Here is a 15307-nt window from a genome sequence, read left to right as displayed (position 1 = left end):
GAAGTGACACCACATATTCCGGGAAGATCTCTCGCAGTGGACAGTACTGTTAACATACAGAGCCACTATATCCTTGGGACACCTCTGATTGACCATCATAAGAGAAGAGCCTGTTTACACTATCCTTAGATGGCAAATATCGTTTGAGAAATGGCAGCTCAAATCTCTCTCCATACTTACTGTATGGGGAAGCAAAATTTTTGCCCTGTTGCAATCTCTCCAAAATTAATTTTCAAAAGTCATGTATGGAATGGGACGGGTGGGTGATTTTTTTTTTTATATGTGCAGATGTATTTACTTTTTTCTGATAATGAATTTCAGCAGAGTGTAACCTGCCTCCAAGGGTTACATCCTATGGACCCTATTTAACTTATTCTACTAATATAATTTACATAATAATAAATTGATAAGTGCTACAAGACATTATGAAAACTGAAGGGGTACAGGCACTAAAAAAGGACTACAGCCATAGTGGTAGACAAATATTCATGCTGGAGAAGGCAAGAGAGAAAAGATTGTAAGCTTGCAGCAGGGCTCTCCTTGCTCCAAGTCTGTCTGTTGTTACCCAGTTTGTTTTAGCACTGTCTACTATTGTATAGCGCAATGGAATCTGCTGCGCTATATAAGAAACTGTAAATAAATAAATAAACCAATACTGGCAATTTCTTCCTAGAGCTTATAAGTGGATAGTTGACGCAAGAGCCTACATTTCACACTTCCCTTGCTTCCTTCTGTAGCATTCACTAAACAAAAGGTGCAACACATGTTTTGGATGGCCTTCTTTAATAAAAAAAATAACTTGGTGGAACTGTTGGAGTGCCTAATAGCAGGGCCGGCGCCACCACTAGGCAGGACTAGGCATTTGCCTAGGGCGCCGGCCACTGGAGGGCGGTACTGAGCCACCGAGGTACCATAGAGAGGTACCAGGAAGAAGGGAGCAGGTGAGTCTGTGATCCTCCCCTCTCCCCCCCATCCTGCCTGTGAATCAACGCTGCGCCGCCCGCTCCCCGCTGGGGGGGATTTCAGCGTGGCACTACCCGTGCTCCGGGGGGGGGGGGGGTGGTTTGCGGGCGCCTGCCGCAGTATCGCCCGCAAACCCCCCCCCGTGCCACAGTAACGTTCACATCCTTCCCCCCCGGGCGGCGCGGGGTTTTTTGCCTGGGGCGGGTGGTCGGCTTGCACCGGCCCTGCCTAATAGAATGTAAACAAAGCATCATCATGCTAAAATATTAACAACATTTTCACTTAGGATTAACCTATATTTGTATTAACTAATCTGATCAATGTATAGTGCGTATGCCTCTACTGTCAATTAAATTGCCTCTATAGATGAGATGATTCTATAGCTGGTGCGGTGTGGTTACTTGCAGCAGGTTATTGTCGATCATACTGTTGTACAGTGGATCGTGTATGGCGATGCAATGTATTGTGACAATGTATCGCCACTGGGTCGGACTGTTGTTCAGGTGTGTACCAGTATTAGAGAGAAGTACATCCTTTCCTGTGCCCCAGTCAGTGTTGTAGTGTGCTGCTGGAACCAATTCCATTTGGCTGTTGCCTGCACATGCCTGACTGCAGTGCTCAGGATTTAGATGGAAAGCAGCCATCTTGCGGCATCTGACTTAGTAGTCATTTACAAGCCACAAGATTGCTGCCACCCGCATCATCAGCACTGCTCTCAGGGACATCCAGCTCATGGCCAAACGGTATTAGTTCTCTCAGCGCACCCCCCCTCCCCCAACACGGACTGGCACACCCCCTCATACTAGTGCATGCCTTTGCAGACTGTGTTGCTGCACTTGAATAAACTAAAAACAAAAAATCAATGCCCCCCCATACCCATGTGTGGCTCAGACACCTGCAGTACCTCCTCTTTGGCATAACAGAAACATACGTTTATGATTTGTTATATAATTAGCCAATTAATATGATAGCGAGATGATTAGTAGCCATTGTTACTCAGGAAACGGATCAAAATCTGTTCAGTAGTTCCAGTCTGTCATGAACTTATTGTACATAAAAATGAATGATTGTATTATTGTATAGGTGGGACGAAAGAAGGGAGGAAGGATGGATGAGGTTGATAACTCCTATACGTACATTCTTGAATTATACATAATATATATACTGAGGTCTGCCATCACTTTAGTATTGCTTAGGAATAATAGACATCTTATTATTATTATGGTTATCACAAGCTTTCTGTGAGCTGCACAAGAAACTTCAGTTTGGTACTTTTATATAGTGATGTAACAAATGTCAATTCACATATCCATATACTTAACAGTAGGAAGTGAGTCATTCCATATTCTGTTACTCACAATTATTTAATTTTATTTTTCTTAACAGGCACACTTATATTTTAATGTACAATAGCTTTTGGTCAAATAAGGATATATTACTAAAAGTGGGATAATTAAATAATAGGACTTTACACAGATCCTTTCCATTTAAATCTGTTTAGTTTTCTTTGTACAGATGGTGCCACTCTGTCAGCCTGCCAGCTCGCCATGTTGGAAAAGCTGGCGGACAGCCCATGGCGCAGATGCACGAATTTATACACGCTCGTGCGTCCCATTGACGAGAATGGGGAGTGTGAGCTATTCGTGTGCATGTGCAACATTTTTGCCAGATGGTGTAACTATTGAACCTAACGAGAGTGGATCCAGCTGTGCAATGTACTTTGTCCACATGGAACCTTATAGCCTCCCACATACACCACATTTCTGGCTCACCATAGAGCCTTCACTTGACACCTCCCTCCACATTTCCATGTTGCTATCCATATGTTTGTTAATGTCTGCTAAAATACAGATCTCTATTCAAACACCTAGAATCCGTAAGTCATACAGTGAGAGATGCTCGGTGCCACGTCGATGCTTCAATAGGTTTAGTGGTCCATTTCTCTTTAAACTTTCCATCTTATTCACATCACAGTTACAGCAATACATGATTAAAAGTGTGCTAGATATACTAATTGAACTACAGCAGAACATTGGCGTGAGATATAGCTGCTGCATGAAAGCACTTTGTACACGGGTGATTCAGGTTGGCCCAGGAAGGAGAGTACAGAGACTTATTTACGAGCTTCTGCATGAAGATGGTGACGTCACAGGACGTCCACTGCCCGCCCCGATGTCTCGCATCCGCCCACCTGCATCCCCACAGGAATGTCCATAAAATGCTGGGTGTTCCCTGGTGCAGAATAAACATTACTAAATGAAAGCGCATGTATAACAATGTAAGAAATGTATTAAAGGAACAATATTAAAATGATGTTTATAAGCAATCTTGGATAAAACTAATATATAGCATACCCTTGGGCAATGTCCCTTAATTTAGTGTCAATGTCCAGAGACTGGTGTGCACCACAGTCTCTATTTTAAATTCTGGGACTGATAAAAGTCAATAATCCTTTGTAAAGTCAGACAATATTATGATTATTGTAGAACAAGATATCTCACCACTTGTTGCTCCTTAAAGTTAGGATACTGGTTTGCGAGCATTAATGTTCTTGTAGTTCCACGCACTTATGATGTTGAAAAGGTCTCTGGCCCGGAGCTTACCGGACCAAGGCAGTACTCGGTGGGACGTTTGTAAGGCTCCAATATATGTCTGCAGGGTGCGCTCCTCAATAATGGCACGGCAGGTGTTAGTAGAACGCAGTGTCTGGGAAGGTTTTATCAGCCGCCTACAGATAGAAGCCCTCAGCGCCGCACATCAGGTGGCTGAAGGATGCTGGATTGACGAGCCGGACCGGACTGCACCTACCGCCGGGGAAGATGTTTGATGACCACGGCTGGGGATATCGACCTGTAGTGCTCTGTGCCTAGCAGCAAGGGTGAAGATAAAGTTTCTATATAGCCCAAGGGGGTGCAGGGCTCTTTTCCTGACGCGTTTCTCCGTCTATTATATCGGATGGTTTCCTCAGAAGGTGTAAGAGCTAGTGTCCTCCATTTGCCTTAAAAAACAACCCTACCCAATCAGCATGGGACTTGGACTCCCACACACCTGTGGCTTAATTGGCTTTGTTATCTCCAGGTGTCATTAAGTTAAAGGATCTTTTTTTCTGGCATATATCACATTAAAGCAATTTATATATAAACACAAATATCGGAAACATTTAATCTATATAAATAACAGTACATAAAATGCATACATGTATCAAATAACAAAATATATCAAAATGTGTCAGAAAATTGGCATCGCTGAATGTATTCCATTTCTTACTAACAGACTCTACTAGAAATGGAATACATTCAGCGATGCCAATTTTCTGACACATTTTGATATATTTTGTTATTTGATACATGTATGCATTTTATGTACCGTCCCAGGTACAAGTGTCCTCTATCTGCGTCTGGCAGTGGAGCGACACTTCCTCATTTCAACAAACTGCTACAAACACTTATGTCTACATTGTAACAAGTGGTGATTGTATCTTTGTTAGCAAGTTTGTGCAGTAGCCAGCATTGGAGCTGTGCTACAATTTGAGGCAGCAGTATTGTGGATATAACTGTGGATACTGGAGAACCCCATTTGCTATTTACCACCAGAAACCAGCAGGCAAGCTAAGCTAAGCGCAGAGGCATTTAACCCTACATTTACCCAATACTACCTCAGGCCTTAATTCCAGTTATACAAAGAACTTCAAATTGATAACATTACCTATATCAACCAAGCATATCTGCCTTATTAACTACTAATTGCTTCTACCACCCCTTCCCAATCCCCAAACTTCCCATCTCCTCCCCACCCTACCCCCCTCTCATTGTTTTCCTTTGTAAGGTCATAATTGCAGCAATTTTAAGTACAAGTATTTAGCTGTAAATCCATTGGTGGTCATATAAGTTGGGTATCCAGTCAGCTATTAATGCTCTAACTGCAGTTAACCAGGCAATTTGAATTTTGGGAAGTAATTCTCAAAAAAATACCACCATACCTCACTGGAACTGCCCAAAAACTTCCCGAACTTGGAAGCTAAGCAGTGACGGGCCAGAATAGTACTCTTGTGGGAGACCCCTGAAGAACACCTGGTGTGGTATTAATAGAAGGTAGAGGTATCCTTAAGTAAATTGCACTGGACACGCCTACTGCATGAGCAATACAAGCTGTGAAAATACCTTAAGTACTGTTGCTGGGGCAACATATATCCCTACAGGTTATCTAAACCTACGGGGACTAAAACCATTCATTTTCGCCCATAATCACATTGTCCATATATCAATGATAAGGACGTAATGCGCTGAATGGAGAGTAAGGTGTGAAAAGTGCCATCACACAACATTTTATGTATTACATGTTTCATACAATTGGTGCCCTTTCCTCACCCTTTGTACTCTCTTCCCTATTTTTTCAAAACCTTGGTTATTCTATATTAAAAGATCAAAATAAATGCTAAGTTTTAAACTAACTTCATTGTGGTGGTCGTGTCGGAAAAAATCGCGTCGGGTGCATACCAAAACGCACACGACGCGACCGACGCGATGTACCCGATTTCTCCATAGGCTTCAATGTTACAATAATTTAACATTGAAGCCTATGGAGAAATCGGGTCCATCGCGTCTCCATAGGCTTCAATGTTAAATTATTTTAACATTGAAACTGAGTACATTTAACAGAAAAAAAAGATAAATGGCCCAATATGGGCCATTTCTCATTGGCTATGGCCCCAGCATGTGTGTAAAAAATAATGGCCCCCCATTGTGGCCGCCACCCCCATGATTGACGCGAACCCGAAGCGTGGCGAGCGCAGCGAGCCCGCGAGGGGCGGTGGTGCGCGTCCTCCGACCTTTTCATTCCCCTACTATCCACGTCGGCGTGGAGTTGAGAATATATAGTGTGGCAAGCGTAGCGAGCCCGAAGCGTGGCGAGGGGACGCGGATACCTGTCAAGCCCGCGAGGGACGCCCCTCGTGGGCTTGACAGGTATCCGCGTCCCCTCGCCACGCTTCGGGCTCGGTGGCTCGCCACACTATATATTCTCAACTACACGCCGACGTGGATAGTAGGGGAATGAAAAGGTCGGAGGACGCGCACCGCCGCCCCTCGCGGGTTCGCGTCAATCGTGGGGGTGGCGGTCACAATGGGGGGCCATTATTTTTTACACACATATGCCGGGGCCATACCCAATGAGAAATGGGCCATATCCCATTTTTACCTATGTTAAATGCACACATTTTCAATGTTAAAATATTTTAACATTGAAGCCTATGGGGAAATCACGGGCATCGTGTGCCTTAAAGTTAAGGCACACAATGCCCGCGATTGTGGCTGTGCTAGGAAACAAGTACCGTTCTTTCTTGTTCCCTGGTGCAGGCTGATGTCCCTCCCCGCCCGCAAACATTGGCGAGTGTGATATTTGCCAAAGGTGCTCGCGCAGCTGCCCTGAACATAGGTATATTCGCATGTTCCTAGCCGCCCGGTCGGTCCCCATCCAGAATCCGCATTTCTACGAGTCAAATTGAATCACCCCCACAGATTCAGGCACACTGGCAAAGCAGCTGTACAAATGTTGCATTTCAAATTGATCAGTGCAATGTGGTAAAGTAGTCTAGTCACTACCAATTGTTTTACTTATGCAAATACAAGTCACATTTTAAGGGAGAAAGACTTGTCGCTGTCAAGTCATCCGGGACTTTGTGCATAGAAAGGGGCTTTTTGGCAGATACATGTATATGTTATAACAGACCAATGTCTTTTTTCACTGATCAAAATGTATTATTTAAACTTACTACTGAGATTACAGTAACATGTGGCCATTTTCAGGGTAACAGGGTTACCCCTTAAGTGAATTAAGTTGCATAATAATGTTTTAGGGACTGTTAGTCCGCATTCTAACAATGTTAGGTCAGCCCACGAAATGGTCTCGCTCAGCCTCCATATACCATTAAAATATGTATATTGTACAGTTCATTAATCTTTCTACAGAGTGTTATACTTCAACATGTATAATTTATCTCTCAGGCGAAATTAACACCACAACTCCCTGTACATCCTGTCAAAATAATATCCATAATTACAATAAAAATAAATAAAAATGCACCCCCCCCCACATAAAAACTGCACAGCAATAAGCATCTCATTGTCTCCGCATAGTTACAAGTTTCACATTATGTATCACTACATATTTATTTTTAGAAAATCCTGATTGTTGCATCAGGAGAGAGGGGAGAAAAAAAAAAAGGGACAGTGATTAAGATATTTGTTTAGTTTTAAGATTCAGTAGTAATTGCGGGTACATCTCCCTGACTGCACACATGCAGCAGGTTGAATAGAACGCCGAAATTACCTCCTTCATAATAGTTTGTTTTGATAATGCATTGTGTGCCGAGATGATGAGAAACAGTTGCTGTCAATTTGATTAGCCATTATATTTTTATGTTAATTGCCATTATTGAGTCCATTCTGTTTAGTGTCACCATAGAAGCCATACAATGTTAGCATAAATAACAAATTGGAGTAAATTAGGAAGATATATTTTTGCCAATTCATTTTAATTGCCCCTCAGTCCTTCCGTTGGTTAACGCAGCTGTTGACCCATAATAAGCGCTAGGTCAATATAGCTGCTTGTCAATTCAGAAATGCAAAGTGCTGTGGTTCTGAGTAATGGATATATAACAACCTTTGCCAGCCAACGAAAGCAAAACGATTGGCAAGTCATATGAAGGAATAAAGCATCACATAGGAAGTTTAGCGACCTCATATTAGTAGATGGGCTAATTAAGAGTCACTGCCTAAATGGAGAGAGAAAAATGTAATCTAGTTGTTTTTTCTTATTAATATATCAACACCTCATGTACTTTTGATCACTGGTACATTTTGCAATTTAGAGGATAGGTGTAAACAAAAAGGATTGATTCATTTTTCAATGTCAACTGTGATTAAGCTGCAGGAAGAAGATTAAATTGACTCTTTCCTTGCCATTGCTGTTCCTAAACACATTGGCCAGGATACAAGAGAGCTGTTGTCATACATTTGGTACTCGACATTCTCACTAGGGTGATGCTAAGCCAGTACCACAGTACATACAACAGTAGTCATGTTGGGGAGTATTAACAGAATATATAATGATAATTATCTACACCTAATGAGTTCACTTAATTTCAGTATTAAAAAAAAGTATTTTTTCTTAACAAATGTCATCTAGTAGTGCAGTGGTCAGCGAATTCGGTCCTCATTACCCCACACAGTGCATGTTTTGCTGGTAACCCAGCAGGTGCACAGGTGTACTAATTACTCAGACACATTTTATAAGGTCCGCAGGTGGAGTTAATTATTTCACTTGTAATTCTGTGAGGAGACCTGCAAAACATGCACTGCGTGGGGTAATGAGGACCGAGTTCCCTGACCACTGTAGTAGTGTGTAGAATATTGTGAGCACTGACATACAATAAGATCACACATTTTCCCTCCATACGTACTGTAAGTACCTGCATGCAGACAAGCACAGAATTATGAGTGAATGTGTTACACAATTAAGTAGTGTCATGTGAAAATACTTCTGCATTCTCAGTCACTTCTCAACTCCCTTCTCCTCCTCAGAGTGATGCAGTAATTAAAACCTAATTATTATCTTCATTTTAAACAAAACCTAAAGTGAATACCAATTAATAACAACATACTAATGAGCATCTGCTGTGATGAAATTGAATATGAATGCGCTGCAAATTTCGGGTAATTTATTTTCAGGGAAGTGCCACTGTTTGCATTTGGCTGTTTGATGGCAAATGGTGTACATTTTCATCATCCCGCAATTTGGCACATGGAAATTGGCATTTAAGGTCAAAGTTTAATGCAGCAGATGTTTATCTCTAAATTATACTAGCACATCACAATAACAATAAAATAGCAAGCCTGCATGTATATGTACCCCCAGCAATATGACAAACTAGAAAGGTACATTATAATGAAATGTGTGTGTACTAGAACAAAAGTCTTGTGGATGATCAGAGACAGAGCAGAGAGACTGGTCTATGCGGTGAATTGATCCCTTGGGGCACAAATGCTGTTTTCAATGGAGATGTACAGTATGTGAGCTTATATTTTTAGTAAAGGTTGTTTTATTATATTCTCATGTGTGCAATCTACATTGCTATTATAATTCCTTAGAAATCTGACCCCATGGCTTGGAGCCTGGAGATGCAGCACTGATTGATCTCACTTGGAAAATGCTCAAGTAAACGGAGACCTAATTCGCAGTACTGATATTCTTGACATATATACACACACACACACATATATATATATACACACACACACGCACACTACCATTCAAAAGTTTTGGGGGTCACTACAATACAATCTATACATTGTTACTGTGAAAAATTACTATACTCGCTACAAAAGTCTGGTTTTTAAAGAAATATATACATAGGAATATATACATAGGTTTATAGAGGCCCAATTCCAGCAACCATCAAAGCAGTGTTCTTGTGTTTGCTAATCAAGTTAGAAGACTAATGGATTATTAGAAAACCCTTGTGCAATTATGTTAGAACAACTGAAAACAGGTTTGCTCAATGGAGAAGCTCTAAAACTGGCCTTCCTTTGAGCTGGTTGAGTATCTGAAGCATCATGTTTCTGGGTTCGATTTGATTATACTCTCAAAATAGTCAGAAAGAGAGAACTTTCATGTGAAACTCGACAGTCTATGCTTGTTCTTTGCAATGAAGGCTATGCCATGCGAGAAATTGTTAAGAAACTGAACATAAGGGATTTTGAATAAGGAAAGCTATCACTCCATTTTACAACACCATCTGTGGGCAGCGCTTGATTGGAGACAATTAGCTCCTCCAACATGACAATGACTCAAACACAACTTCAAACTATGCAAGTACTAATTAGGGAAGAAGCAGGAAGCCAGTATTGTCTGTAATGGAGTGGCCAGTGCAGTTACCAGATCTCGACCCTATTGAGCTGTTTTGGGAGCAACTTGACCGTATGCCATGCAAGGCAATCAAACTTGTGGCAGCAACACCTATCTTTGGGCAATAATGCATATTCCTCTTTGCAGCACCTCTCAAGCTCCATCTAGATGGATGGAAAGAGTCTATGCACAGTCATTTTCAGAACTTTCCAGAGATATTCAATCAGATTCAAGTCTGGGCTACTCAAGGACATTCAGCGTTGTCCTGAAGCCACCATCTTTGCTGTGTGCTTAGGGTCGTCCTGCTGAAAGATGATCAGTCATCTCAGTCTGAGGTCAAGAGCAGGTATTCATCCAGGATGTCTCTGTATATTGCTGCATTTATCTTTCCTACTATTCTGACTAGTCTCCTAGTTCCTGATGCTGAAAAACATTTGAACAGCATGATGCTGCCACCACTATGCTTTGTTGTAGGGATGGCATTGGCCTGGTGATGAGCGGTGCTTAGTTTCCTCCAAACATGATGCCTGGTTTTCATGCCAAAGAGTTCAATCTTTGTCTTGTCTGACCAGAGAATTTTGTTGCTCATGGTCAGAGTACTTCAGGTGTATTTAGCCAAACTCCAGGTGGGCTTCCATTTGCTTTTTACTAAGGAGTGGCTTCTATCTGACCACTTTACCATACAGGCTTGATTGAGGATAACCATCTCTGCAGTAATCCCCCAAGGAAGGTTCTTCTCTCTTCATAGAGGAATGCTGTAGCTCTAACAGAATTACCATTGGGTTCTCGGTCACCTTCCGGACTAGGGCCCTTCTGCCTCAAATCGCTCAGCTTAGACAGCTGGCCAGCTCTAGGAAGAGTACTGGTGGTCCCAAACTTCCATTTACAGATGATGGAGGCCACTGTGCTCATTGGGACTTTCAAAGCAGCAGATATTTTTCTGTAGCCTTCCCCAGATTTGTGCCTTGACACTATCCTGTCTTGGAGGTCTATGGACAAGTCCTTTGTCTTCATGCTTGGTTTTTCCTCTGACATGCACTGTCAAGCTTGGGACCTTATATGGACAGGTGTTTGCCTTTCCAAATCATGTCCAATCAACTAAATTCACCACAGGTGTAAGAACATCTCAAGGATAACCAGTAGAAGAAAGATGCACCAGAGCTCAAATATGAGCTTCATGGCAAAGGCTGTGAATACAAGTGATTTCTTAATTTTTTATTTTTAATAAATTAGCAAAAATCTCCCATAAACCTTTTCACATAGTCATTATGGGGTATGGTGTGTAGAATTTTGAAGGAATTTTTTTAAATTGCATCTTGGAATAAGGTTGTAATAGGTTGAACTCTATGGACTAACGTCTTTTTTCAACCTTAATTACTATGTGTTTTATGATGTAACATAACAAAAAGTGGAGTGCTGTGAATACTTTCAAGATGCACTATATACATTCAAATGTATGTGTTGTAGCTGTAATCCAGTTGTCCGGGATGCAGTTAATATCCCGGCGGTCGGGATCCCGGCGTTCAGAATCCCGACCGCCGAAATACCGACATATTCTCCCTCCGTGGGTGTCCACGACACCCCTGGAGGGAGAATAAATTAGTGTGCCGAGCGTAGCGAGGCACCGGGCCCGCTGCGTGGCGAGCGCAGCGAGCCCGCAAGGGGGGGCGATCCACGTCCCCCCCTTGTCGGCATTTCGGCTGTCGGGATTCCGGCGTCGGGATTCTGAACGCCGGGATCCCGACCGCCGGGATTCAGTACTGAATCCCAGTTGTCCGGTCATTCTGCAGTAGCATCCATTGGGTGCAAGACTGACACATGTGTAGACGCCACATAGAACTACATGAACAGACTCCTTCCTGCCTAACAAGTCCTGTTATATGGGACCTGCTAAATCACTAGTGTGACTCAAGCTCAATTTACTGTTGCTATGCAGAACGCACATGTCACATTTAACGTGATTGTATGCACATGGGTACTTTTTTTAAATCAGGCTTCGAATTTATGAATATATATATATATATATATATATATATATATATATATATACACACACACACACACACACACACACACACACCTTTTTGCTAGAGTATGTAAAACATAGCTGTAAAAGTTTCTGCTATTCTCATAAAAGTTCAAAGCCAGTCTGAAACATGGAAACCGAACACACGTGTGCAAGACAGAATAGTACGGAAAATAAGATTTAAAATGTAACGAATAGTGCTGCAAACCTTTTTTCCCCCCCAAAGGTAGTAAATGTTTTGGTACTTGTTTCCTAGCACGGCGCCCGTCGCAGGTGATCGCATACCTTAACTTAAGGTATGCGATGGACGCGACCGACGCGATTTCAGGGCTATTTTTAGCCTTTTCCCCGACAATTAAGAAATCGCGTCCATCGCATGCCTTAAGTTAAGGCATGCGATGCGACCGATGCGATGGACGCGATTTTACATAGGGAACAATGTTAAATGGGCCAATGGACCCGATTTTTCACTGTATACCCACCTTTATGGGTATTTTACATGTGAAATTCCCCCCCCCCCCCCATTGTTAACGCCACCCCACGATGAACACCAACCCGAAGCGTGGCGAGGGGCGGCGGTACGTGTCCTCCAACCTTTTCATACCTCCACTATCCACGTCGGCGTGGAGATGATTTTATATAGTGTGGCGAGCGCAGCGAGCCACCGAGCCCGGAGCGTGGCGAGCCCCACGAGGGGACGTGTAATACCTGTGAAGTAATGCGCGGCCCCTCGTGGGGCTTGCCACGCTTCTGGCTCGGTGGCTCGTTGCACTTGCCACACTTGCCGACTCCACGCCGACGTGGATAGTGGGGGTATGAAAAGGTCGGAGGACGCGTACCGCCGCCCCTTGCCGGCTCTCTGCACTCGCCACACTTCGGTTTGACATTCATCGTGGGGTGGCGTTAACAATGGGGGTGGGGGGGTGGGGGGAGGGAAACTGACCCATCAGGGTGGGTATACAATGAAAATTGGGGTCTGGGGGGCATTTAACATTAGGCCCAATGTAAAATCGTGTCTCAGTGACCATTTTACATTGGTCCCGATGTAAAAATCGCATCGTTCGCGTCACATGCGATTTGGTTGCATGCGGTGCGATCGACGCAATTTAGGCCCCGATGGATACAATCAAAATCGCAGGCGCCGTGCTAGGAAACAAGTACCAATGTTTTATCTGAGTTTTCTTAAAATGTGTCCTGGATGGGGAACTCCCCATTACCAATAATGGAATCATTCATCAAATGAAGTCAGCCAGCTCGACAGCCATGACCCCACACTGAATACCCCCTTCAGAGAAGGCCACAGAGTGATCTACGTGTAATGAAAGTTTTGACTATTATATAGCCACAATAAAAAATGTGTATATCAAATAAAGCTGTAGATCTTGATCTGTTCAGTATTGTAAGCAGTCCACGAGCCATGCTTCACACTCATTGGTCTGCAAACCAGAAGGGACATTTCAAAAGGTCCACAAATGAATACATGCCCACAGTTACAGCTCTGTAGCTGGTAAAAAACTGGGAGGACGCCAGACACTTAAAGATTTAACATTTTGCACCACTGCATATACCACATTCCTCCATAGTTTGAGGGGTTTATTTTTGCACTAGTAAACGGGAATTTACTGCGAACCAAGGGCTGATTACCTATAGCTACAGCAAGTTATGTTCTGTCAATCTGTTTTCCCCCTTCCAAGTAATAGTGGCCTAGCTGTTGGTGTCACAATTTACTAGTATATGAAAACATCAATCCAATCACAAGAAAAATAGAACCTCCCTGGTGCCAGGAACATCCCCATTTCTGGACAAGAATAAACGCAAGAACATTGCATTTGCCACTAAGCTCTAATTTTGGGTCGTCAATTTTGGCAAACAGGTACAGCATAAGAAAACACACCAATAGTTCACAAATTAGCTTCATCCCGTGACTGGGGTTCCCATATTTTTATCCTTTATGCTGGGTAGCTGGAAAACAGAAATTTGGCTTTTTGTAGATTTGAGGATACTGGTAAGAGTGAAAAAACAGCCAACCCCCCCAAAAAAGATTATATCGATCTATAAATGCAAATTCACTTGCTGGCCACATACTCACATACCAAAATAAATTTCTATTGGGCCGGTATTTAAGTATGAGAACTTCTTTTCTACATGCCTTAAAAATAACATATTCCCAAGTCTTCTCATGCCTAAGCACAGCAGAAGCACAAGGTCTTAACTTTTGTACTTCTCACCACAAATGATTCAGCTCTAGTTTTGAATTCCATATGAACAGGTACATCTTAGTTTTTCCAGTGAATTACTTGATGGAATTAACTGATCAACAAGTGTAGGAAACAGAACTCCACTGCAAGCTAGTCTGTTTAGCTCCCGAGATCAGCGCACATCGCTATTCAATTGTCCACATCAAGTGCAGAACTTAAGCCAGGAGATGTAGTTTACTACATATGGCGCTTACACGGATATCCTATTAGCTGCAACCGCTGGTCATGGGTAATAGGCTTGCTGGGAGCTATCTAATTAGCCTCAAAAAGCCTGTCTGCCTCATGCAAGTTAAGCAGAATCCCCAAAACACTCCTGTTTCCTAGCAAAAAAAGGTCTACGGCAGCCAAAAACAGTTTTCACTGAACCTATATGTTTTTGGGAGGACTCATGCTTTTTAAATCGGGTGTAAATTGCATAGCCTGATAAAAACATTGGCAAAACTTTAGGAGAAATGGAAAAAAAATGAGGTTTTATTGAACCCAATGTTTAATAGGATATCGATGTTAGTCGGAAAGTACAGTCTGCCAGGCACAATGTTGTTAGTGCACTCGGAAACTATATGGGTTATTTTGGTTCACTCTTTCTGACAAATTCCTTCTTAGATGGACAAAACCATGTGCACTAAACATTTTGTTCAGTTGAATTACCATGTGTCTACCACGCATGTTCCAATAAGTTTTAAAAAAGTCCATTTCTTTTTACACTTTATTTCTGTCCTCACTGACAAAATGGAAAGGTCTCCTTTGTCTAAGTTTTTTAATCTATTCCAGTGGGACATTCTAAATAGACTGCGCTTTCAAGCTAATACAGTATTTGTCATTTCACTGGAAAAGTAAAAATTTGAGGGACACCAAAGATTGTAGGCTTGCGGAGATATTCTTCTATGTGAGGAGAAAGGAATAAATATTAAAGTAATAACTATAGCAAATTGGAAGGTAAGGAAAGGATATGTTTATGGAAAAGCGGAAAAAAGACCGACTTACTACTACATTTTCAAAATTTAATTTCTGCAAGCAAAAATTACAAAAACAATATAAAACACAATGTTATATGGTAAATCCCCCTTTAAATAATTTAGGCCTTCACTATTTTGAACTACACAACATGACCAAACAGCTAAATAGGTCATGACACAACTCAAAAGACTTCATATTC

General features: G+C 42.2%; 1 protein-coding gene and 1 pseudogene across 1 annotated transcript in view; one reads left to right on the top strand and one right to left on the bottom strand.

Annotated features, from left to right (window-relative positions):
• Window positions 1-15307, bottom strand: part of POLA1 (DNA polymerase alpha 1, catalytic subunit) — a 332356-nt gene that overhangs the window by 52713 nt on the left and 264336 nt on the right. The window lies entirely within an intron of this gene.
• On the top strand, window positions 4929-5048 carry LOC146061429 (5S ribosomal RNA; annotated as a pseudogene).

The sequence above is a fragment of the Crinia signifera genome, chromosome 2 (assembly GCF_055691185.1).
Source record: "Crinia signifera chromosome 2, ASM5569118v1, whole genome shotgun sequence".
Taxonomy (NCBI): Eukaryota; Metazoa; Chordata; class Amphibia; order Anura; family Myobatrachidae; genus Crinia; species Crinia signifera.
Note: the sequence above shows the minus strand (reverse complement) of the source record. Positions and strands in the feature narration are given on the sequence as shown.